The sequence below is a fragment of the Acinonyx jubatus genome, chromosome B3 (assembly GCF_027475565.1).
Source record: "Acinonyx jubatus isolate Ajub_Pintada_27869175 chromosome B3, VMU_Ajub_asm_v1.0, whole genome shotgun sequence".
NCBI classification, from domain to species: Eukaryota; Metazoa; Chordata; class Mammalia; order Carnivora; family Felidae; genus Acinonyx; species Acinonyx jubatus.
In genome coordinates, this window is record NC_069386.1 from 49561192 (window position 1) to 49587738 (window position 26547).

Sequence of the window (26547 nt, forward strand, 5' to 3'; positions counted from 1 at the left end):
AATAGTATACTTTTGACTTAAAAATGCAACTATTCATTGCTGACCTATAGAAAAGCAATTGGCTTTTGTATATCAGCCTTATATCCTGTGATATTGCCAATACTTGTTACTTAGTTCAAAGATGCTTTGTTTTGTTAGTCGTATGACATTCTTCATTACACCTTGTAATCTGCAAACAAAAACAGTTTTGTTTCTTCCTCCTCAATCCGTATATTTTTTATGATGTTGTGATTTATATATTTTGGCTCTTGTCCATGCTTTCTGGCTCGCAGCTCCCAAAACCTTTCCTAACTCATAAGAGCAATGGGAACATCTTTTGTTATAGTGGTCTCTTGTCCTTACTTCTTAGATACTCTGTTCTGGGCTTTTCTCTTTACATTATAGTTGTGTAGGTTTCTATTCACGTATCTTCAAGCTCATTGATTCTTGCCTTGACTTTGTCCATTCTACTGATGAGCCCATCAAGACATTCTGAATTTCTGTTTTTAATTTCTAGCATTTCCTTTGGTTCTTTCTTACAGTTCCCATTTCTCTGCTTACATTACCCATCTATTAAGGTGTACTGTTTCTTTTTTTTTTAATTGGAACCTTTGACATATGAATGATAGTTATTTTAAATGCCTTATCTGATAATTCCAAAATCTGTGTCATCTCTGAGTTTGGTTTTGATACTTGCTTTATCTCTTCAGTCTGTGAAGTTTCTTGCCTTTTAATATGCCTTGAAGTATTTTAGTGAATATCAGACATAACACATTGGATAATAGAATATAATATAAATGTGCCTTTATCATGACTGCTAGGTACTAAATTGTGCCCCGCACCCCAAATTTATATGTTGAAACTCTAACCTCCGATCTGACTATATTTGGGAATAGGGGCTTTAAGGAGGCAATTAATGTTAAATGAGGTCATAGGGTAGTGTCTTAATCTGATAGGATTGAGGTTTACTGTCCTTATGAGATATCTCTCTTTGTCTCTGTCTGTCTCCCTCCCTTTCGGTCGGCCCCTCCCCCTCCCTCTACCCTTCCCTGTTTCTCTCTCCCTCCACTTGCACTTCCGTGCACACACAGAGGAAAGACCAAGTGAGGGCACAGCAATAAGGCAGCCCTCTATAGGCTAAGAAAATAACTCTCATCAGAAACTAAACATGGACCCTGTTGGCACTCAGATCTTAGACTTTCCAGCCTCCAGAACTGTGCAGAAAGAAATTTTTGTTGTTTAAGTCACTCTTAAGGTATTTTGTTACGGCAGCCCAAGCAGACTAACACAATGATGTTTCCTGTTCATCTGGATAGGAGTTGGTCTGTGTTTAATGTTGCTAGAGGTGCCAGAGGCTTCTGTTTGGTCTGGTGACTATTTTTGTCTCTTTTGTTGATTTCATTTCCCTAATAACTCCTTCTTAAACAGCATCTGCATCTTGCAGCTCTCAGTTGTAATCCACTGCTGTTATACTGGAGCCCTGTTGAAGCAGTGTTAAGGTGCCGGGGAGGAAGGGTTTTCTGTAGTCTTAGGACTCAATCTCAGACTTTTAATGGGCCTGTGTCCTTGGGCTGTGACCTTGACAAGTGTTTCTTACCTCTGGTTATATTTCAAAATGGCTACTTTCTCCCTCAGAAACAAGAGAGAACTTTTCTTGGATCTTCACCAGGAGAAACTGGTAGGGTATACGTTTATGGCTCCAGTGGCTTCTGCCCCAGATAAACTGAATGTTTCTGTGATTTTCTGTTTTCACCTGTACCTACAGATTTCAAGGTGTGGTGTACCCTGTAAACTAAATTATCTGATGGATCCAAAAATAGTCATTTATTTTTTACTGCGTTCAACTTTTCTCTTGTGAACATGAGGAGTGATGACTTCCAAACTCTTCATATGCCAAAGTGAAGACCAGAACTTGATCACTCACTTAACATACAGAGCATTACAGCGCCTAAGCTTTATCAAATTTCATTATTTGTCTAGCCACAATTCCTAAATAGGTCTCTTAAACCTTATTTGGGATGCATTTAAATCAATAGGCCAACTTTTTGTTGCTGTAATTTTAAAATCTTGGCATGTATGGCATATACTTAAATAAGATTAATGCCTATATTTTAACTTTTCTCAAAAATCATTAGATCCTTAAGGTTTCTTGAAGCCTACAAAATACCAACTATTCTAAAAATAATAAGATATAGAATTAGATGTGTTTACTGGCAAATTTTATTCACAAATTCAAAAGCTATTTACCAAATATTTTAGTCACTAGTAATATTCCTAACTTCAGTACAGAAATCTTGCTTGAGCCTAACAGAGATTGTATTTAAAAAAAATCTTTTACACTGCAAATGAAAATTTTTACTCAAAAAATGAATTTGTTCACCTTAACATAGTTATTATAAACAAATTGTTAGTCAACACAACAAAAACTTCAAAAGAAACTCATTTCTGCATATTACTCATATTGTCCTTAGGGAACACTGACTTCATAAATAAAGAAATTTAATGTTCTATGTGAAGTACCATGAGCAGAGGCAAAAATAAACATATATTCTTACACTGGCCATCAGAGAATCCAAGAGGATGTTTCATTATATAATTCCTTTGAAAAACAAAATTACTTATTGCTATGAAAGGTCATCTCAAAAAAATTAGACAACCATTCATAAATTTTTGTAAACAGTGGTATAATTTATGATCAGAATAAAGGTCTTACCATTCAGGCTATTTGCCAATAGTATCATGTTTGTGAATAAATTACAAAAATTAAAGCTTGTAGCTATGCATTTACCTAACAATTTATATTTTTCATTCTCTACTAAATTTAAATTAGGCAGGTGGTATCCTGGAGACAACATCCTTATAAATCTCTGATTTGATCATGGACAATTGGACAATTATGCCACATCATTTCACAGAATTAGAAAAGCCCTCCTACATTGGTCAATTCTCCAAACACTATGCTTATCCATAATTTGAATAATTAAGACACTTATACTGTTCTAAATCTTATTTGTCTCTTTAAAATATACCATGGAAATTCTCCCAAGCCCACATTACTGAAAGAGGAAAGGAGCTTGTGCATTGGTGGATACTTTGAGATACAACTCAAGTAAAAGAAGGATGTTAATCCCAAGTACTAAATCTTATCATAATGGTTACCAATTGTGAGCTAACTTCAGTTCAATTTAACCCAATAAATATTTACTGAGCACCTGCTTATGTGCAGTACACTTGTTTGAGTTGTTCTCTCAATGGGAAAGTACCTGGCAGGTTCAAGTCAGAAGGTTAAGTGGAAGAGTCAGAATGAGAGAAGGGAGGAAGTCAGAGAGATGATGGGGCAGGATTGGGAGTGGTTATAGGGGGAAGAGGCAGATCATATAGAGCCTTGTAGACACTTGTAAACCCTCTGGCTTTCTCTCTGAGGGAAATGGAGAACCATGGTAAAGTTTTCAGCAGAAGAGCAAGATGATTTGACTCATGTTTTAAGAGTGTCATTTTGACTACTCTTTGAAAATGGAAAATAAAAGAAAAAGAAGAGAAGCAAGGAGAATTTTTTGGAGGTCAATGCAGTATTGTAGATAAGAGGTAATGGTAGTCTGAGCCACAGTGAGAGAAGTGGAAGTAAAGGTAAACTCAAAAGGGAATTTCTGACTGATTGGATGTGGAGTGTGAAAACAAGACCCAGCAGTGATCCTATGCATTTTGACCTGTTCTGTTGTAATGATGAAGTTGCCATTAGTTGACATGAAGAAGGTTTTGAGGGGGAGAAAATCACCAGTTCAGTTTTTGATATGTGCATCTTAAGATCCCTAAAACAGATTGTATGTTGAACTGGATAGGCATGAAAAACCCAATACCTATAAAATTTTTCCACATAAATCTCTACCGTAGGCACAAAAAGGGGGGGGACCCATAACTGAATGGCAACAAATCCATTCTTCCAAATATTGTTTTCTAAATAATAAAAATATGAATAAAAAGAAAAACAAAATTGGGGCGCCTGGGTGGCTCAGTTGGCTGAGCATCTGACTTCAGGTCAGGTCATGATCTCGTGGTTTGTGGGTTTGAGCCCTGCATCGGGCTCTGTGCTGACAGCTCAGAGCCTGGGGCCTCCTTCGGATTCTGTGTCTCCCCCTCTCTCTCTCTCTCTCTCTCTCTCTCTCTCTCTGCCCCTCCCCCACTCACACTCTGTCTCTCTCTCCTTCAAAAATAAATAAACATTAAAAAAAACTTAAAAAAAAGAAAAACAAAATAAAGATCACTGGCTTTGAAACTCTTCAGTAAAAAAAAATGCTTCTATTCACATAACATTCTAAATGCTTTTGAAAATTTGAGAACTAATTAGCTTTATCACTATAAAGAGATGGAGCTTGTTTGGAAAAAAAACTAAAGGAAAAAAATGGAGAGTATTCAGATAGAGTGGACTGACTGGTCACAAATTATATTCTATACTATAAAAACCTCCTTGGAATCTGAAAGATTAATGGTTGCTATCTGAGTGTCCAAAAGCCATACAAGTACTTCTGAAACATTTGAAAATAAATTAATAATATAAATTAAACTATATGAAATTGTCAATATTTTCAACTTTCATCAATTTTGAACTACAAAATAGCAATTAAATATGGTCCAATCTAACATATAATAAAGTTGCAAAGAAACAATCACACATTAGACAAAGGGCATGTTTTGGTCATTCTTTTCTGTTCAGAAAATAAATATTAACTTTCCACTGCCCATACAGTGGTACCAAACAGTAACTCAATAATTCATTTCAGCCAATATTTGTTGAGTTTTCATTCTCAGCAAGGTCCCTGATAGATGCTGCTGGATAAACAAAGATGAGGGAATATAGAGCTTGACAAGCTTACAATATAATGAAGATGAATAGAATGAGTACCAAAGTAATTGCACTGGAAGTTAGAGTGAGTGGGATTCCAAAAAGGAAATTTCCAAATTTCCAAGTTAAAGAATGTTTTCATGCAAAAAGTGACATTCAGTGGGAGGGATGAAGGAGCTGGAATACTTCCAATGAGACATAAAGAAATCTGAGGGAGATTAACACTGAGCTTTAAAGCTGTGTTTTAAGGGTCTTTGAATAGAAAAGGAAAGAAAGAAAAGAAAAGAAAATTTCTCAGGGCTGAGAAATGCTTCCATAACTATGCTAAAGAATCCCCAGTGCTTTATTTATTTGTTTCTTCTCATTCATTAATTACTCTGTGTTTCTGCAATCACTGTGGGGACCTAGAAGGCAAGAATTAACACTTCCACTCCAATTTCTTTTGGAACAAATTCAGGAGGATAAGCTCACATAATACACAGCAACACTAAATAAACTAGTAAGTATCTCATTAAAACTTGGAAGAATAAAATCCTAAAACGAGTTTCTTTGAGCAAGGAGTGGTACATTGTCCATTACTACTAATTTAAAATATGTAAACTATTACATTCTCTTTATTTAAAAGGCTGCTTTTACCCTGTTATTTTAATAAGCATAAAATATATTAATAAATACTTTCATAATTCACAAGTAACCTCAATTACCTATCTCATTTTTTCCATAACTTATCAAATTCCTTAAATACAAAATAGAGGTTTTTAAAATTCGAATCCTCATCAGTGGGACATTGATACTCTTGAAAACAAAGTATAAGATACGGAACCCAGTAGATAAGTATATTATTTCTTTCTTTTTGGAAACCTTAAACTATGTACGTAACATGTCATATATATTTTTTCTTATAAAGATTCTTATAAACATATAAAAAGCTTATTTTTTAAATCATATTCTTATTTGAAGATTAGGAAAAATACAGAAGTCCTTCAAAAAGGGAGAATTATGAATAAAGAAGATGTGGTATGTGTATATATATATATATATATATATATATATATATATGTAGTATTCCATCATATATATATGACAATGAGAAAGAACGAAATCCTGCCATTTGCAACAACGTGGATGGAACTGGAGGGTATGATGCTGAGTGAAATAAGTCAGTCCAAGAAAGAGAGATAACATATGTTTTCACTCATATGTAGAATTTGAGAAACTTAACAGAAGACCACAGGGGAAGGGAAGGAGAAAAAAAATAGTTTCAAACAGAGAAGGAGGCAAACCATAAGAGACTTTAAAAAAAATTTTTTAATGTTTATTTATTTTTGAGAGACAGAGAGACAGACAGCATGAGAGTGGGAGGGGCAAAGGAAGAGAGAGGGAGACACAGAATCTGAAACAGACTTCAGGCTCTGGGCTCTCAGCACAGAGCTCGACGCTGGGATCGAATTCTGAACAGTAAAATCATGACCTGAGCTGAAGTGGGGCACTTAACCAACAGAGCCACCCAGGCACCCCAAGAGACTCTTAAATAGGGAAAAAACTAAGGGCTGATGGGGGAGGGGGAGGGGAAAATGGGTGATGGGCATTGAGGAGGGCACTTGTTGGGATGAGCACTGAGTGTTTTATGTAAGCAATGGATCATGGGAATCTACTCCCAAAGCCAAGAGCACACAATATACACTGCATATTAGCTAATTTGACAATAAATTATATTTGAATAAAAGTTAAAATTAAAATAAATAAAATAAAATTACTCCAGACTTTTCTTTCTACAAAACTTGCTCCTTGGTGAGGCTGTATCCCTAGAATGAAAGCATAGCAACCATCACAGGCTTGCACATGACTGGCACTAGAAAAACATTTGTTGAATTGAATATGGTCTGATGAAATCTGTAACAAGTATGGACAGAACCAGTCTTAGTTGGGAATTAGGGAAAATTGGGGATAGAAACCCCTGCCTAGTAAGACCCTAAAGACAGAGGGAGAGTGAAGTAGTGGGTGACTGAGAAACAAATAAGGGAACTACAGAAACAAATAAGGGAACTAAAAGAATGAGATGTCCATAAGGAGGGGGTGGAAAGAAGGAGGCTCTGCCCTGATAGAATCGGAGAGAAATGGCAACAAATCCCTGCCTCATAGTGCTGGACAGAAGTCACCTGTGGCTTGTGAGGGCCATTACTAAAACCTTATGCAGGATAATTAAAAAATGCTCATTAAGATTCATTCATTTTATGGGGCATGTGGGTGGCTCAGTCCTTTAAACGTCTGACCAGCTCAGGATTCATGGGTTCGAGCGCTGCATCGAGCTCTGTGCTGACAGCTTAGAGCCTGGAGTCTGCTTCAGATTCTGTGTCTCCCTCTTCTCTCTGCCTCTCCCCCACTCATGGCCTCTCTCTCTCTCTCTCTCTCTCTCAAAAATAAATAAATATCACAAAAAGAAAGACAGCACTACTTATTAAAAAAAAAAGATTTATTCATTTTAACCAGTTTGACATTGAATCTTAAAATATTTCCAGTTTAATCTCCTTGTTTTTCACAAAAAAACAAATTCAAGTTTAGAAAGGTGACCTGAATTATAACAATAAAATTACATAAATAATCTGTCTTCAGCCTCATAGGAAGGAATGTCTTTTAAAAAGAAGACTGAGTGCATACTGGCCATGTATTCAGCCAAGATGTTGCTGAGTTGGGTAGAGCTGTCCATAGGAGATGAAAGCATGAGCGGCTGGGGAAGACGGGAGAGAGAGAGACAGGGAGAGCGTGAGAAAGAAAAAAGACAGACAGAAATAAAAAGAGCAAGCAAGTGAGTGCACAATGGTTAGGAATAGATTCACTTTCTTTTCAAGTTCAGGTTTGTAGTTATCAATCCAGAAAAAGAAGGATTTGACAGCTACACTAGTCAGTTGGATTCTTCTCCATTAGGGACTCAACATATAAACAAAACAGATATTACCTTGGTTTTTCATCAAACCATCAGGTGGAAGAATGTGCTGGGTCTTTGCCAAGGCAGAAGGGGCACGCTGCAATAAGGAGTATCATTCTTCACCAAGAACTGTCCAGTGACTGAGTGGGGTGGGGAAAATGAGAACGATAGAGTTATAATTTAGTCTCTGTGTAACAATGTAAATTGTCGTTCTTTGATGAATGGAAATCAAAATTTCAAAGATTAGTGAAGATTCTTATTAGGATTTCCAAAGCCAGGGTCCCCATCTAACCCACATAGAATGAGATTAATGGCGGATAGGATGACAGGAGCCTGGGGCCCAGCTTCTGGAGTATTTAGGGTAGCCTTGTAATATACATAAAGTTAGTCTCATCTAGCTTCAAATGCCAATGGCACCCATTTCTAGTTATGTGAGCCTAAATAAGACTTTTAATGTCTGTCTAAAATGTGAATAAATTCCATACTTCATACACTTATTGTAGGGATCAATTGGTAATACATGTGAAAATGTATGGCATACTTTTATGCACCTAATAAGCACTCAATGAATATTTTCCCCTCCTTTGTATTCATGCAGTATTGTATCCTCCCTGGATATACTTAATGTAAGGCTATCACATGAGAGCCTTCTAAGCATCTTTAAATCTAAGGAGCTGCAACAAGGGAGGGCACACACTAGGTAGATACAACTTGCCAAGGCAGCGGAAGTCCTTTGGTGGCTCTTGGAACCAGTCCTGCCACAGACCCTTTCTGACCATGATGCCTCTTGAAAGTGAAATGGTTAAAAATGGAATTTGTCCCTTAAGCTGCAGAAATGGGAGGTAGGGAAGTGGGTGGAAATATCCAACAGTGTTTCATCAAACATATCAGAGCATTCTATGATCTTGCCATTTGGAAGGTCTAATTTCCGCTGGAGTTTCAATCAGGAAGTTACTGTTTCAGCCAGCAGAGTGACATTTAACTGTTCCCATTCCCACATCCAGAACATATAACAAGGCAGAATATGGAAGGCAGAGCTCTAAGATCAGAAAGCTAGGAAGTCCTAGCATCAGACGGGCCCACACAGAGAAGGCTCATGCGTTAATACATAAAGATGTTTTACAGAGCAGATAAATGGGAGACAGAGTCCCCGAGGCAGTGCAAGTTACAACAATTTGTTACTCAAAGTCTGAGCCTTAAGCATTTCAGACTGGAACTGAACAATGCCATGGAAAGAGAATGGGATTTGGATATTCCTCGGTTTTAGTCTCGTTCTGCACTTACCACTGTAAGGTGATGGGGATGAGATTTGATTCCTGAGCTTTGACTCCTCAGCTGCAAGGTGGTAAAATGCCCACATTAAAGGGCTGTTGTGTGGAGTACATGAACTAGTTGTATAAAGTGCCAAGCATGAGGCCTGACAGAAAGTAGTACCTGAATAAGCTGTGGTGGTGTGGAGCAGCAGCAGGGGGAATAAAGTCCAACAACTGGAGAAGGAGTCCTTCTCAAGTTCTCCAGGAACTAAAACTTCTGGACAAGTAAGTCCAAGTCCAAATGACTCAGAGAATGCAAAGGTTTCTGGTGGGGAAATCCCACTCAGTGAATACAGGCAGAGGGCAGGATTGAGGCCAAAACAGCACCCACGTCAATATCAGGGACCAGCTGGAATGGACTGGAATGGACTGGAATGGAAGCAAATCAAAATTGAAGTAAAAAAGGATCCTGGGAAATTACTGAGAAAAAAAATCACTAAATGGGGAGTCTCCCTGGATCACAACCGTGACACTAGCTGATCAGATGACCTTGACAGGTCCCTTCATCTCCCTGTACTTCAGTTTCCCATTTGAGAAATGACAGCGTTATGTAGTTGATTTGGATAGTCCCTTCCAGAATTCAGCACTCTGTGAATCTCTTTTGTTACCCACTGTAACAACAATGAGGGTCTCCACTGGCCTTGTGCACACTTAACCTTGGCTATGCAGGGGACCCAAAGCATTTCCCCCAGACCTCAGCATCGAGGCAAGTTGGAGAGTGAAAAAAAAAAATCTATCCTCAGACTTGCCCTAGGAATTTTTGCCTAGAGTTACGAAAAAAGATAAATCCCAGTACCCTGAAATATTTTATATGCTTATTCCAAACATTACAATGCTTCGTGGAAGTCTGAGGTTTTCAAAGTCAAAACAAAACCTATTTTGAAAGAAAAAACTTACTCTTCAGGTTTATGTACTTCTTAAAAGTAAAATGGAGTCTGGAAATTTTTCCTCTGAGATTTCACCAACAGCCAAAAACAAATATTACTTCTTTGACAAATAACAGTTCTGTATTATGACTACAAAAAAAATTCTTGTCATAAAAATCTAATCTTGGGGAAATATAACTCTGTCTGCATGAAATAGCAATAATGGAACCAATATCTATCATTTCTGTCATTTATGCATTTAATTGCTTTACCAACAGCTCTATGAAAGGGCATATGATAGACGTGAACTGGCATTTGGCTCTCTCTTTTTGGTTTAAGAAAATTAAAGTAACTCTTGAATCTCATGCAAAAAAGGCAGTTATCTTTTGAGAGTTTTGTTTGTGAGTCCGCCCAAAAAACTGAGAAATACGCTGTACTTGTCAGCTTTTGCAGGGCTCTGACTGATACCAAGAGGGAGTATTTCAAAGCAAACAGCAATAATAGTTGGTGTCAGAAGTGAAAAGAAATAAATTCCTCATTTTTGAGGGTCCTAAAGTTACAGCCTGCAACCCAGATCTACCACCAGCGGCCCTGCCCTTTCCCAAGGCTGGCATTCACCTATGGTAAGATAATAAATTTGCATCATTTTACATTAAAAAAAGTCAATTGCTGGTTCTTCATTACATCTTTTCTTATAACACGGGTTTTCTAAGATGCTGTAGACGCATAGTTCTTCCCAGATTCTCTGGGTATTCCAAAAAAAAAAAAAAAAAGAAGACGAGAAGCCATCTACTAAAAATGGCTAGAAGTCGTCTGCATTACTACTATATTACTACAATAGTAATATCATCATGAGTAGAGAAAAGGTTGCCCAAACTATTTAATGCTTAATAACCTTTGTAAAGATCATACTAGTACATAAATCGGGACCTTAGAAATGTTACACTCACCTCTCCACCAAAACTATTTCTTGGGCATTTTGACTGGACAAAGTTTGAGGTCAAGAGTGGCCCATCACCACCAAATTGATTTTTAACAAGTATAAATTATGCCTCAGCTAACTCCGTTATATTATCAAATGGTGGAAAAGTGTAGAAATGTGAAAAAAGCATGGACATGTCTTTTTTCAAAGAGCCATACAAGTCATCAAGGCTTGTCAGCATGAGTAATTCTGATTCCCTGTCATGAGATATAAAATATGTCTGACACAGTAAAAAATTAGTCATTACACAAACATACAAACACAAATAGAAGTAATAACTCTGGATCACAAGAGTAATGAATTGCAATATGATAACCTTAGGTATATACAAAACTATTATAAACAAAAGTAGTATAGAAAAGATAATCTCCAGACTTGCAAATCTCAAAGATAATAACATATTTTATATAGATCTGTATAATAAAAAAATAGCAATGAGACAATGGAAAATTTTCAAGCAGTTCATAAATAAAACATATTCAATTATGTTAAATATTTTAATATTTTATTATAATAGTAATAGCTGACATTAGCTGAACATAAAATAAGAACTAGATGCCATATTCAATGTATTATCCCAAATAATCTTCATATAACCCTCAAAGCTAAGTACTATTTATACCCATTTTACAAAGGTTAACTTCCCACAGTTTTACACATTCTGGGCATCTTCACACCAAAGGTGTCTTATCCCTACCTCCTATAATGTTTGTTTCTGGACTTTCTTTACCTTCAACATTGATCTGTGCTCACTTTTCTAACAAGACTCAAAGAGGTGGCTGAATGGACAACGGAAAGATCATAAATGTTAAAGAAATCACAGACGTTAGAGACTAGATGTACGGTCCTTCTCAATAATAGTTGTATTTTAACAGGGTCCCTTTATGATTTTATGTAACAAATGCAGAATACTCTGCTTATTGGAAGCTACTGAAAGATTTTTTGAGAACGTAAGTCTTCTGAATACTTTCCAAATGAATGAATGTATTGATCAGAACTCTAATCTCCAGTTGACAAAAATTAACTTTCAAACCTCACAATGTCCATGACCAGAGAAAATTGACTATAGAAGTTCTAATCCGGTGGTTAAAAGCTCCATTTGGCAGCTTAAGGCAGATGCCCACCACTGGATAATTAAACTGTGACCAAGGAAGACGATGAAGAAGTTGGCAGCCTCTATTCATCCTCTAAAGGACACTCTACATCATTTCTCATTCATGTGAATCTGGCTTAAGGTGACCGAAAGTGATGGATGGCTGAGCAAAACTTCTTCAAAATTTACATGCATTCCACTTCAAATGTCTTCAAATCAGAAGTTATGATCCCAGTATAAGATGAAACTTTTTAAATTTTCAGGTATTTAAAATCACTACTTTGACAATGGAGATAGGGATGGCATACAGCTGTACAGACAGGACACAATTTTCAACTCTTAACATTCCCTATCCACGGAAACTTGGGTAAGCAGCAATCTCTCCAACTGGCCTGGCTATTTTGAGGCTCAAAAGAACTGAGACACTTAATAAGTATGGGTAAGCAGCAATCTCTCCAACTGGCCTGGCTATTTTGAGGCTCAAAAGAAGTGAGACACTTAATAAGTATTACTTCTCCCCCTTCACAGAGCAAAACAAACAAAACCAATTAGATGTAAATTTGCACACACACACAACTTCTCCAGCTGGTTTGGAGAAGTTAATGCAGCCCTTAAAGGATGGGCTTAATCCTCACTGTGGCTCAGATGCTGCTGAAGTGTGACTTAAAACCTGTGATGCATTTGACAAGGCCAACATTACTTGGGGCTATACAGAAGAAAGATTGCTTCTTTACTATTGCACTTCTAATTCAGCCCCAAGTTTCTTTTCTCTCTTGATATGTTTCTTTATTACCTTCCAAATTCAGACTCTTACAGGGTCGTTGTTTTATTCATGAACATTAAAGCTAAGCCATTGTTATCCTAAAACACATTTGGGTAATCTCTAAGGGGAGTAAGAAGCAATGGTGTTGGGAGGGGGCCAGTGAGCAATCGCCTATATCTTATTTTGTCTATTATCTGTTGTAGTGTCTTAAGCAGAAAATTCTCAAAACCCTTTTTTTGTGTGATGATTTCAGTAAAGGAAGCATGACAAAGCAGCTTGCTTTCAAAGACAGGAAAAAGAAGCTGTGGTTAATTCCCATTAGAAATCTCATTTCATGAGCAGAGTGGGTTATCCTAATCAGAGATCAGGATTTGGTCCCAGGAGAGCCCCCAGCTGACCTCACTGAAGCTTCCTGAAGCTAAAGCCCTTTCATGCTGTCACCAAAATGCTGACCTGCAGGTGTCCCCTGAAGCTGTGCCCACAATTCTCTGAAAACTAAATATGCAGTTCCAACACTATTGGGCTTTTTCTTCAGCTCTTCAGAAAATACTTGCAAAGGTGCTGCTGCAACACAAATTAACTTCTTTGCAATTTAAGTAACTGGTCAATAAAGTTTATTCTGAATGAACAGTGATTTGCCATCTAGTTTCCTCAATCTTCATAATACGGTTTTCCATCCAGCTTTCTAATTCTCAGATCTGAGTAAAATTACTGTTCATCCAGAGCTCTCATTATGACATTTGCAGACTCTTTTTGTTCTTGGCTTTGTTCCTGGTTATTTCCTTGGGTGGCTGAACCAAAACTGAAAAAGACGAGCAAAAAAAAATGTAGCAGGGAGAGCACTGGAAAATCTCTCAGTGGAGGCTGAAATTTACTTCTAGCCTCACCACTTTCTAGCAATTTAGGATCGAAGGGTCACTTCCCCGTCTGTAAAATGGGCACAGTACTTGTCCTGTTTATTTTTTTTTCTAACAGTAACCCTATTTCAGTTTTGTAGGTAACTGTATGGTTTAAACAAAAATGCCAGTCACCCTTGATAAAATGTGTTGCCTAAAAACAATCCAAAAAGAAAAATTATACACATACACACATGTAGCATAAGAAATTTAAATTTTTCTGTCATACTTTATACATTAGATTATGTGACCTGTATGTATCTTTTTTATTTTAAAAAAATCAGGATTTACTTCAAAAAAGTCATTGGTATATTTAAAAGAACTACAAGAACAAAGTTCCTGGTTTACTAAAAGTCTATAAATAGCTATTAACATAAAGACTATTCCTACACATTCTTTTAATAAAATTAATCCAATTAAAATGGGCAGAGGACATGAACAGACATTTCTCCAAAGAAGACATCCAGATGGCCAACAGACACATGACAATGTGCTCAACATCACTCATCATCAGAGAAACACAAATCAAAACTACAATGAGAAATCACCTGACACCTGTCAGAATGTCTAAGATCAAAGACACAAGAAACAACAAGCATTGACAAGGATGTGAAGAAAAAGAACACTGGTGCACTGCTGGTGAAAACACAAACTGGTGTAGCCAATGTGGAAAACAGTATAGAGATTCCTCAAAAAGTTAAAAATAGATCTATCCTATGATCAAGTAATTCCATTATTGGGTATTTACCCAAAGAAAATGAAACCATTAATTAAAAAAGATATATGTACCCCTACATTTACTGCAGCATTACTTACAATAGCCAAGACATGGAAGCAACTCAAGTGTCCATCTATAGAAGAATGGATAAAGAAAATGTGATATAAAAGAATATTACTCAGCCATAAAAAAGAGTGAAATCCTGCCAAGTTCAACAACATGGATGGATCTAATGCTAAGTGAAATAACTCAAGAGAAACACAAATATAACATGATTCCATTCATATCTGCAATTTAAGAGGCAAAACAAACAAAGAAAAAAAGAGACAAACAGGGGTGCCTGGGTGGCTCAGTCAGTTAAGTGTCTGACTTCGGTTCAGGTCATGATGTCAAGGTTTGCCAGTTAGAGCCCCGCATTGGGTTCTGTGCTGACAGCTCAGAGCCTAGAGCCTCTCCCTCTCTCTCTACCTCTCTCCTACTCTCTCTCTCTCTCAAAAATAAACAAACATTTTAAAAAAATAGAGGGACAAACAAACAAAAAAACATATTCTTAAATTTACAGAACAAACTGATGGTCACCTGAGGGAAGGTGGGTGGGGGGGATGGGTGAAATAGGTTAAGGGGATTAAGCACACACTTCTCCTAATGAGCACTGAGTAATGTACAGAATTGTTGAATCACTGTATTGCACACCTGAAACAAATGTAACATTGTATGTTAAATTACACTAGAATTAAAAATTTTTTAAAAATTAAAAAATTAAACCTATTTAAAATCATGGAAGAACATTTTCTTTGCTATTTTTTTTTACTTTTTAATATGCTTTTATAATTATCACTTTTATAAGGCAATCAAAATGTGCATGGCATGTCTTTTTTATTTAAAAAAAATTTTTTTAACGTTTATTTATTTTTGAGACAGAGAGAGACAGAGCATGAACAGGGGAGGGGCAGAGAGAGAGGGAGACAAAGAATCTGAAACAGGCTCCAGTCTCTGAGCTGTCAGTACAGAGCCCGACGCGGGGCTTGAACTCACAGACTGCGAGATCGTGACCTGAGCCAAAGTTGGCCGCTTAACCGACTGACCCACCCAGGCGCCCCATGGCATGTCTTTTTTATAGCATTTGGAGATGACTCTTGCACAAGAACCATCTCCAGATTTTATTTAATTTTTAATTGTTCAAAAGCAAAAATTATTTTAAAATGAAAGTCAAAGAGGTCATAACATAATATTACAAATATTCTAAAGGATATCATTACTTCAAATGTCAAACAGTTTGCATAAGCATGTTAATTGCTTCGGAGGTACGTTTATTGGCTGATTCCATGAACAAAATAGTAGCAGTTTTTCAGCAGTGCAACAGGGACTTATACAAAAGTTGTAATGATAAAATGATTTCAGAACTACATTGGATTGAAGGGATCGATGGGGCAGGAGACATTGGGAAGGGTAAAGTAAAGGAGAACAGGAGTCTTTTCTAGCTCTGCTACAAACTACCTGTGGACCACTGAAACATTTTCATGATTAATATAATCAAGTTGAATAATTATCTTAAAATGACTTTTTCAACCTAGACTGTTTGGCACGTTACTATGTTACCCCAGAGGGAATTTATCTGGACAACTTCCTAAATAACCCAGGGAAACCACTTGCAGTATCTCTAGGATCCAGTAAGTTATCCACCAGGTTAATTCAGCCACTGATTTAAATTATAGCACAGAAGAGTTTAATAGATCTAAACTGTAGTCAGCAAGCAGTCCTTCCACAGCCACAGAGTTAAGATGCTAATTTGTAAGATCTTAGACCAAGATAAAATCCAAACATGAAGCAAACTGCCTCACTGACTTTCAAAGAATATTTCACAGTTGGACTTACAGAAACACCATTACTTACTCTTTTGGTCTAACCACCAAGAATCCCTCTTATCTAGCTGGCTATGACATTTGACATCAAAAGGTGAAATAGTTGGCAGTGGTTGTTGTCTGGGGAGAGGAATCATAGGAAGTCTACTCTATCTCATTCACCTCTGTTGTTTTGTTTTTAAAATTATATTGTTTTTATAATCACAAAAAAAGTCTAAAGATACAACAAAAAATACTTCTAAGATGAAACAGTTGAATGGGTAATTACAACTTTTTGCCCATATTTTGTAAAAAACAAACAAACAAAAACATAAGATAATGAAACATAAACCTGGAGAGAACTGTCTAAAGATAATGTTACAAAAACTATTTGGAACAAAAACCTCTGGTCCAGACAACAGTTCCTGCACTGCTTATTTGGTTTCCAAGACCAGGTGTGTGAGCACCATGAGACTTGAGGCTTTTTATAGAGAAACCAATACATCTCTAGCATTTTTGTTAAATCACCACATTCTTGTTTTATAGTGTGGTAGATAACATGTGGCAGCTGTCCTGTGAGCCCTGTCCACTTTCCCTACAAAGATCAACAGACCACCGAGCCAATCCTTCAAGCCTACATTTTTAATTACAATATTGAAATAGGAAGGTTTGATTTTGAGAAGAACTCAAGTGAGAAGGTGCCTCCCTGAAACTCAGTAGCTTTGGTAACTTGACGTTATAGGCTTTAAATTTCCATTGAATTAGGAAAAGCCTCCCATGTATTAATGAGTTTAGCACCACATTATGTCAAAATTTCTCTGCATATTAGACTTCAAAATGCAACATGAGCTAAAACAATCCTGAATAATTCAGATCATATCATGTATGTCAGACTACAAAAGGAAGATATATTATCTTGAACGTGAAAGATTCTAGCATAAAATGTCATTATGTTGGGACTAGAACAAAACAAAAGGATTTTAGAACACACACTCTGTGCTTGAGTATCTATCTGAAAGAAATTCTTTAATAACATAAACTGATAGAGCATATCAACTAATGTCCTTCCTCACCACTCTAGTTGTCTCCAGGGAAGTAACACAGAATTGCCAGTCAAACAACTGTCCATGGACTGCCTGCCGTATGACAACATGGTGTGACACGCAAAAGATGCAAGGCACAACTCCAGATCTTTAGTACGTGAGTAAAGAATGCTACAACAGAAAACATTAGGGAACACAGGACAAGGCCAACATTGCGACACGGGCCGCAAGAACTGTTGGAGAGCTACACCTACCTGTGCCATAGGCTGCAAGGGAACATAGGGAGCACTGAATTCTTGATCCCCACTTCCTTCTTCTAAATCAATCTTCTACATCACTGCCAGACTTACCACCTCAAAGTGCAGCTCCTATCACATTACTCTTTCCCTCCAAAACTTGGGTCTTCCCCAATGACTCGTTTGGTTGAAAATCTCTACCCTGGTATTACATTGGTCTTCCAGCCATCTTACCAGCATCCTCCTGTTATCTCCTCACTCCAAAAGCTTCAGAGTCTAGGCAGGCCTGTTGCAAAACAACAGAGAGTATGAAGAGTAGGCGTGACTACCTAAGGACATTCAGATTATAATTGGTAAAGAGATATTGTACTGGTCAAACAAAGTCTGTAATCTGCAGTCAACCTGTGGGGCCTCCACACTGCAAAAGAGGACATAATGAGCCCTTTTCCCTGAGCACCATTTCTTTCCTTTTGGTTTTCCTTGGCCTTCAATGCTCATAAACCCACATCTTCACCTTCAGGGCTGATCTTTCATCTGCTTCCTCTAAGAAGCCTCCCAAATCTTCTCAAACCTGATATGATCTGTCCTTTCAAGTTTCATACCTTTGGCATTTATATTACTTGTTCTTTTAAAAACAATAATGTATGCACCTAAACTATTTTCTTTACAAAGCAGAAAGTTCCTTGAGATTAGAGAATTTCTTACTCATCTCCAGGTACGTTGCGTTAACCTTGTTAGGTGCTCAACGCATTTATAATAATCTAAAATGAAAATGCAACCTGAGAAAATAGTTTTTAAAGTACTGCTCATGTTACTTACAATCTATATGATGCAGAAAGGCATGTGCACGTGGAATGATTTTTTAAATTAGTCACATGGGAATTAAATAAATGGCATGAGAGTCTATGTGGAAATGCCAAGTAAATGGTATACCAGCAGGACACAGTGTCAGTTTCAGAGGAAAGTGAGACCACTGAGGACTGGGCTGGACAGGAAAGGCTTTAGGAGGTGGGATGAGACGGGACCTGAGCTAGGTACTGAAGGCCACAGAGGGTCTAGATATATAGGATAGCAAAGGAGGTATTTCAGCAGAGGAAGTTCTGATATGTGACCTTGACAAATTCACCTATCCTCTCTCAGTGAAGGCTCTGACCTGCATTATGGAAATATCTAAGTGGATAATCTCTAAAGTCTAATTTCAACAATATGGATAAAGGCAAAGTTCATGGTATATTTGGAGACAACATGTCATAGAGGTTGAGTGTGGGTACAGAAGTCAGACAGACCTGGGTTTGTCCTGGTACTGCCACTTCCTGCATATATGACCTTAGAAAAGTTGTATAACTTATTTACACTTCAAGCGCTTCATCTATCAAATGAGAATGATACTAATAATACATACTCTATTAGGTGGTTAGAGGATTAAATGGGATAATGCAACAAAGTACTTGTACAATAGTTAGCCTTTTAAATGCATAGTAAAATCCAGCTATTATTTTTATTATAAGAAATATGCCTATTTGGGAATCTATAAGAACACTGAGTTAGACTTTTCCTAATTTCCCAGAACTTAAAGCTAAGGACCAACAGCCAAAAAAAGCACATTCTGAAAACGTTAGACACTTCTTTAAGGCTTTTTAGAGGTAACTAAGCTATGTTATCTATCCTACAACCATTACCTCATGACAGTCTACAATAGCAGAAGAATGTGCAATGGTGGGGGTATGGGAGTGGAGGAAATTTCAAAAATATAAGTCATCTGCCAGGGCAAGAGTTTCATATTATTTTCCCCTCTCCTCTCCATAAAAGGGGGAGGGGTGCTTAATCCTCCCCCAAAGCCAAGTGATGTCATCTCCAAGAGATTTACTCAGTACACAAGGGTAACTGATCTTTCATTTCATGATTGGAATATATCAGCATATAAGATGATTTGCCTTTGGAACCTCTTTGAGCTGAGGAAGAGGACAAGGGGGACATGGGGATTAAGGAAGGGATGTGGCTGTAGAGCAGCTAACAATCCCACAATTCAGTAAGGAAAACACAGAAGGCATTGACAATGAGTTGATAGTAGAGAAACAGGTACAACCCCGGAAAGAAGATTACAATGACCACCAAAGAAAAAGGGATTTCCTCCCCCTCCTTAACACACCAAAGGATCTAGAACCAGGGAAAGAAGATAAAGAGGAGGGCAAGAACATCCTAAAGATCTCCAGGACACAGATGAAGCCTATTAAATGGAAGGGAGGAGATAAAAGTAGAGTTTTATTTATTTTTAAGTTTTTTAATGTTTATGTTTTGAGAGAAAGACACACAGAGAGAGAGAGAGAGAGAGAGAGAGAGAGAGAGAGAGAGAGGAAGAGGCGCAGAGAGCGAGAGAGACAAAGAATCCGAAGCAGGCTCCAGGCTCCGAGCTGTCAGCACAGTGCGCGATGCGGGGCTCGAACTCACAGATTGCGAGATCATGACCTGAGCCAAAGTCAGACGCTTGACCAACTGAGCCACCCATGTGCCCCATTAGGTGTCTGTGCTGACAGCTCGGAGCCTGGAGCCTGCTTCGGATTCTGTGTCTCCCTCGCTCTCTGCCCCTTCCCCCACTCATGCTCTGTCTCTGAATCTCTCTCTCTCTCTGTTAAAAATAAACAAACATTAAAAAAAATTTTTAAAAAGTAGAATTTAAAAATTGCAGTACAGGGGAGTTTTTAAGAACTAGACTGACCAAAAAGCCATGGAACCTGATGGATTTGTCATTTAAAGAGCTTTAGCTTGCTGAAGAAAATGGAGAAAATATGATTTCTCCCCAACAAGGTCAGTTATAGGTATAATCAACCTAGAGAAACAATAAGATGTTATACTGCACAGGTAAATTGAGCCCAGATTATGAGCATCTTGAATTATTAGCATTTGAAATTTATCCTGAAGGTCATGGGGAATAGCCAAGGTTTGGGACCAGGTCAGTACAGACCTTCATGAGGATTAATTGAGTTATAGCGTGTACGGTAAATTAAAGATGCAGAGCCTACAGACATGGAGCCTGGAGAGGAAGTTGTTACAGTTAGTCTGATGACTCATAGTCACTGAGGCTTTTACACCCATGTGATGACTACTGAAATGGAATAGAAAGGACAGACAGCACTGGTGTTTGGCACGCAGAATTTAAAGATCTTGGCAACCATCCAAATCTGGAGATAACAATAAAGGATAGCTAACTTGATTTAAGGTTTTTGAACTTAGATCATGATTACCATTGTCCACTACTAACATCTTGTATTGGAAAGAGAAAAAATAACCTATGGATGGTAGTCATTTTAAGAGAAAATATGAAGAGATCAAGGTGGCTGGCCTAGAGTGATTTCTCCTTTCCAACTCATAAAATCTTCACTCCTAACCCCACAACTTCCTGTGAAAGATGCTGTGACCATCACCCCCTTGTTCTCCCTGCTCTGAGAATAAAGCTGGTGTAGTATGGCAGAACTTACCGAATGCTGAGGCAGAGATAAAGAAGATACATGGCTCGCTAGGGCATTTCACTGTGAGTCCAGAAACATGAACAATGAGCCAGATTTCCTGAAGCTTAGATCAGAGGACACTGCGACACATCACAATAGCTGCTCTCTGTGGGTTCCCTTGAAAATTTTTGGCTTCATCCACTTCACACATCCAGTATATGGACATTTCCAACACCACCAGCTGCAGAAACCAGCAGCAGAGGAATATTCCCCTCACATATTTTTGGCGGGTAAAGGGGTACAACAACTACAAGTTGAAGAGTTAAAGCATAAGCACTCACCTTTGTAATAATCCTAACTTAGTAGGATGATGTTGGGGTAGGCCATTTTAAGTGCTTGCGATAATCAAGATGCTTGGTGAAGAAGAAACCACACAAAATCAATGTTTCCAATTCCAGAATTCATAATTTCAGACCTGAACCAAGGTCACAAGCACAGACCTAGGGAGCCTCATGGCCATCTGCTGCCACCTCCCAGTTTCATCCATTTATTCAGTCATTCCAAATATATTTATTAAATGCCTAGTTTATGCCAGGCCCTGTGATCTCAACTGGATATAGCAATGAACAAAAGAGATCTGCCCTCAAGGAGTTGATAGGCTTGTCAAGAATATATCAGAGACATAAAGGCAAATGTTATACCTGATTCAAATGACCAGAGCTGCTTCTTGGAGTTATCAGCCAGCACAGATTCAAAGAGTCAGAGAACGCTTTTCAAAATTCAGACATAAGCTGAACCTAAGGGAGGAGGAGGAGTCAGCGAGGGAGAGTCATGAATTAATATTCCAGGCACATGCAAATGCTCCAAGGCAGGAATACACATGGCTGAACACGGCATGAGCAAAGGTCAATTAGTATTAGTGGGGACTAGAGAAAAGATGGTGTGGGGGTTGACAGAGGAAGTGGGGCAAAAATTAGGAGGTCAAAAAGACATTCCAGGAGCCATATCATAAACAAGGGCCTTTGTTAAAGAATTTGACAAGGAATCCAAGCCATCAAATCTATTTGGGGAGGCAGGTAACTTTGGACGTTAAAAAAAAACGAATTAAAGAGAATATGATTGGCAGCTGGGAAACTACAGGGGGAGAACAGGGGTGGCTTATGGTAGCAGAACTGGAAGAAAGGAATAGATTCCAACACTAGCATCAAGAATGATTTGCAGGCTGTGGTCCTAATTATATGTGAGAAATGAGGGAAGGAATGGAGTCATCCTTGAGTAGATACATGGCATGATGGTTCAGAGCAGAGGCTCTAGGTCTCTGTGGCTTTGGCCAAACTTCTTAAGTCCCTTGATTCACTCATTTGTAAAATGGCAATAATGACAAGACTTGTGTTACAGAGTGGTTACGAAGATTAAATATGGTAATGCACATAATGTGCTCAACTATCACCTGGCACATATTAGATGCTTGTATTAGTATATAGACTCACTTGCTACTGAGCCATCTCACTGATGGCCACAGGCCCTTGATTTTGTTGCTCTGCCATCAGTGAGATCATTCATGCACATGGCCCATGAAATCTCCATTCCAGCTAGTGGGGGGAAAAAAAAGAAAAGAAAAAAAGGTTTAAAGGAACAGCATGCACAGCTAAAATTCAGGAGTTGTGTCACTATAGAAAAGAAGAGGATGAAATCAGGGGACAGTGAACAGCTAGCAACATTCAATGTATATCAACATTATATAAAGATAGAAAATAACTGTTTGAATGAGAAGAAAAAGTGGAAAAAAGAATTTCTAGTGCATGAGACTTGGTGAACTTAAGACATAAAATATCTCCAATGTTTTACTGAAGGAAAAGGATTTAGACAAAACTGTGCTATAGAATGATAATGAGGAACTCAAAAGATTTGATCTCCATGTAATAAGGATATTGATAGAATTAGTTAATGTATTTGGAACAAAGATAAAGGAACCCTCAAATTTGATTAATGAACTGTTTTCCAGGAGAGGAGAAATATATCTGATATTCAGGTAAAAATGAATAAGCTCACAAGGGAGTCGTTATGGATTCCTCTTTTTATAAAGCAATGTATGACAGCATGGAGAAAAATAATGATTTTCTTATTATTAAATATCTTCACAAGAAAACAAAATCATGAATGATTATACCCGTGTGTGAACAACTGCTTTTAGGTAGCTCATGACCCATGTGATATCTCACCTGAGACTCACAACCCAGAAACAAGTTGCGCTGGCTCCTTCATGATTGCAAAGGTTTGCCACCCCCATGTGGTGGTCCTCTGTGACTGCAGGAACCATTGGTCATCCACTGCACTAAAGATTTATACTTTTCAAACCCCAACTCTGACCCAAGATCTTTATCTCTGATCCAATATGGTGGACTAACAGTTACCTTTCTGTCCTTAGGATTATTCTTGTTATTAAATCTTGGTCTCAGTGAAGTCTCTATAGAAAACTTCACTTTTTATACATCCCTGAGTAATGGCATTGAATCTATTACTCAGAATCTATCTTATTTTCATCCCTCCAGACTATATGGGTCATTTTTAGCTCTTTATGGTTTGGCCAGAAGCAAAAATCAACCATCCTAACTGCCTGTGGTCTCAACAAGATAAGATATATGACTTTTTGTGGATAGGGCACTTTCCCAAGCAAGAATACCTTGTACATTAGGCAAAGAGAAGGACCCTACTGGGGCAGCCTGCGCAAGCTATAAGGTCTCCCTGAGAGTCCCTCTTCTGACCCCTCAGCACAGTTAACAAGACATTCCCAGCATTTAGCCTCCAGATCCAGGAAAGATAGCACAGGGCTTAGATGAATCATTAATTCTTCATTAATTCTTTTGTGATTAAGAACTAGACTGCCAGTCCAAATGGCCTCTGGCTGCTTTTTTTGTTGAAGTCCAATCGTGTAATACAATTTTTCTGCCCATTGCTACCAAAGTGAGAGTGCATTGAAATGTCCTCCACCCTTCCCTGCCTACTGCAAATACAGTCAAGTGGCAGTGGAGATTTCTGGGGATTAGAAATCAGCAAATTGGCCATTTTCTATTCATAGGTAGATTAATGTGATAGAGGTTTGTAGTATAACCTTGAACAAGGAAAAGATTGCACCATAGCAAAAGACTGTAATGGTTACTATTTTCAGGAAATAGGATTTAAGTCATGTTAATGGGCAGGAAGGAAATCAATGCTTACAGTGGCAAGGTGTATTTATTCTCAGACACTTAAAAAAAATAAATAAATAACAACCACCAGGGCGCCTGGGTGGCTAAGTCAGTCAGGTGGCTAACTTCTCAGGTCATGATCTCATGGTTAGTGAGTTTGAGCCCCACGTCAGGCTCTGTGCTGACAGCCCAGAGCCTGGACCCTGCTTTGGATTCCGTGTCTCCCTCGCTCTCTGTCCACCCCCACCCCCACTCCTGCCTCACTCGTGGTCTGTTTCTCTCTCTCTCTCTCTCTCCCTCAAAAATAAATACACGTTAAAAATTACAAAAAAAAAAGAAAGAAAGAAAGAGAAAAACCACCACCATCCACAGGACCAAAGCTCTCCCCCATTCCATCCCAACCCTCCCTCAACTACTCAGATCTTTCCAATCTGCAGTTTTGTTTTGTTTTTTCAGAAGAGAAAGCCATCAACTGTCAGTGGATGCCTTGAGGTTCTGGAATTATGAAAGAACTAGTTCTAGTTCTAGAACTAGTTCTAATGAAAGTGATTTTCATTAATCCATAGAGAAGTAGGGGCACAGAGACAGGAAGGAACATAAGAAGGGCTTAGGTAATGAGAGCAATTGCATCAAAATCAAGCACTGTTAATCTTTTATCCAATAAGCAAAAATTACATTTTATTGTAGTTTTAGTTTTCATTCCTATTATTACTAGAGATGAGCATATTTTCTCATGTTTATTGTTCATTTGCAGTCTTCTGTAACTGCCCATTCATATCCTTGGGTCTCCAGCCTGATGTTAAATAATAGTAATGAGTAGGCATCCTTGTCTTTTTCCTAAATTTATGGGAAATTCCTCTAGTGTTTCTTAATGAGTATGATTTCTGCTGTTAACTACTGATTTAAAAAAAAAACTTTTAAAACTAAGCATATTTCCTTTGATTTACAAGTTACTAAAGATGTTCCTCAGAAATGGATGTTAAACTTCATCAGAGGACCTTTCTAGCATCTATCATGTACTTTCTCTCCTTAATTACTGATGTAGTGAATTACTTTAATAGATTTCTAAATCCTGAGCCATCTTTGTATTTCTGAAATATAGCACAGTGTTGTTTTAATATTGTGCTAGATTATATTAGATGGCTGTCATTAATATTTTTGTTTCTATGTTCATATATAGGAGAAGTCCACAAATTTCCTTTTTTTTGGTGCTCTCTTCCAACATTTTTAGAACTAAAACATACCATTTTCATAGTATGAATTATTAATTTGTATATATTTATCTATGTTTTTAAATAGCTTTAATATCTCAAATTTTTGTGCCTTACAAATTGAATTGGATTTGCTGTCCAAACATTTTGATACCTATGGGTCAGGGGTGAAGAGGGGAAAGAGCTCTTTGATTTATAGTTTCTAACTATTCTTTAGAGTTTCTTTAGTTATAGTTTCTAACTATTCTTGAGTGCAAATTGCTAATTTTTTCAGGAAGGGTATTCATTTGAGCTATATTGTCAAATTTATCAATATAAATGTTTATAGTTAGTACTCATTTAAAAGAGTTAAATTTCTTCAAAATCTAAGTAAATAATTTCCCATCATGGATGTTGTGTATCTGTGTTGTTTAGATGGTCTTTTTAAAGAAATAGCTCTGGAAAGAAAAAGAAATCACTCTGAAGATAAATATTTTCTTTTCTGTTTCATTAATTTATGCTCTCATCTTCATTAATTCTGTTATTCTTATTTCTCTAGTATTGCAACTTATCTGCCTTCTGAGGCAGAATGTATAGCACATACATTTTGAATTGTTTTGCTTTCCAAAAATATAGTTTTAATACATTTTATTTTTTTACTCCTATTTATTTATAAAGATTAATTTATTGTTACAACTTTGATTTAATAACATCATAATTTCAGAGTACTGAATAGGAATAATTGAAAAGTTTTCATTACTACCCTTGCTACCACATAGTTTTTACTTGCCTCGTTAACCTGAGTTTTTAGAAGAGTTTTTTTTAAAAAATGCTTTATTTGCAATTATTTTACTATCTTCCTTTACTTTGTTTTTTTTTTTTTTTACCATCTTTTAGTCATTGTTTTCTTGATCTATTGCTGTAGTTTCAGGATTTCCCCCTTAGGGGATGTATTGACATTTTTTTCTTTTGGCCTAATATATAATCAATTTTTTGTGTGTGTGAATGTTTCATAGTCAACTTACTTTTAAGTGGAGCCAATTTTTAGCAATTTTCTATATTTACAATTCAAAAGAAAAGAAACAGACACATAGAAATATAATTTTAGAAACAGATTTTCAAAGCTATATGAAGAAAAATATAGCCTGAGATTCAAAATAGATTTTGATAGATCATTAAATTATGGAGTTCAGCAGTCCCCAGATCTGAGCCTTCATCGTCCTTACT

The 26547-nt window shown here is 37.3% G+C and overlaps 1 long non-coding RNA gene across 6 annotated transcripts in view; it reads right to left on the reverse strand.

Moving 5' to 3' along the window:
* Positions 1-26547, reverse strand: part of LOC106989070 (uncharacterized) — a 54697-nt gene that overhangs the window by 12983 nt on the left and 15167 nt on the right. For 2 of the 6 annotated variants that reach the window (XR_008299169.1, XR_008299166.1), the window contains 3 exons: positions 17731-17782; positions 9180-9427; positions 7767-7885 (listed from right to left, as the gene is read on the reverse strand). This is a non-coding gene — a long non-coding RNA (uncharacterized LOC106989070). Of the gene's footprint in view, positions 1-7766; positions 7886-9179; positions 9428-17730; positions 17783-21643; positions 21740-22432; positions 22535-26547 lie in introns of all 6 variants that reach the window. The other 4 variants (XR_008299168.1, XR_008299170.1, XR_008299167.1 and 1 more) reach the window with 4 other exon arrangements.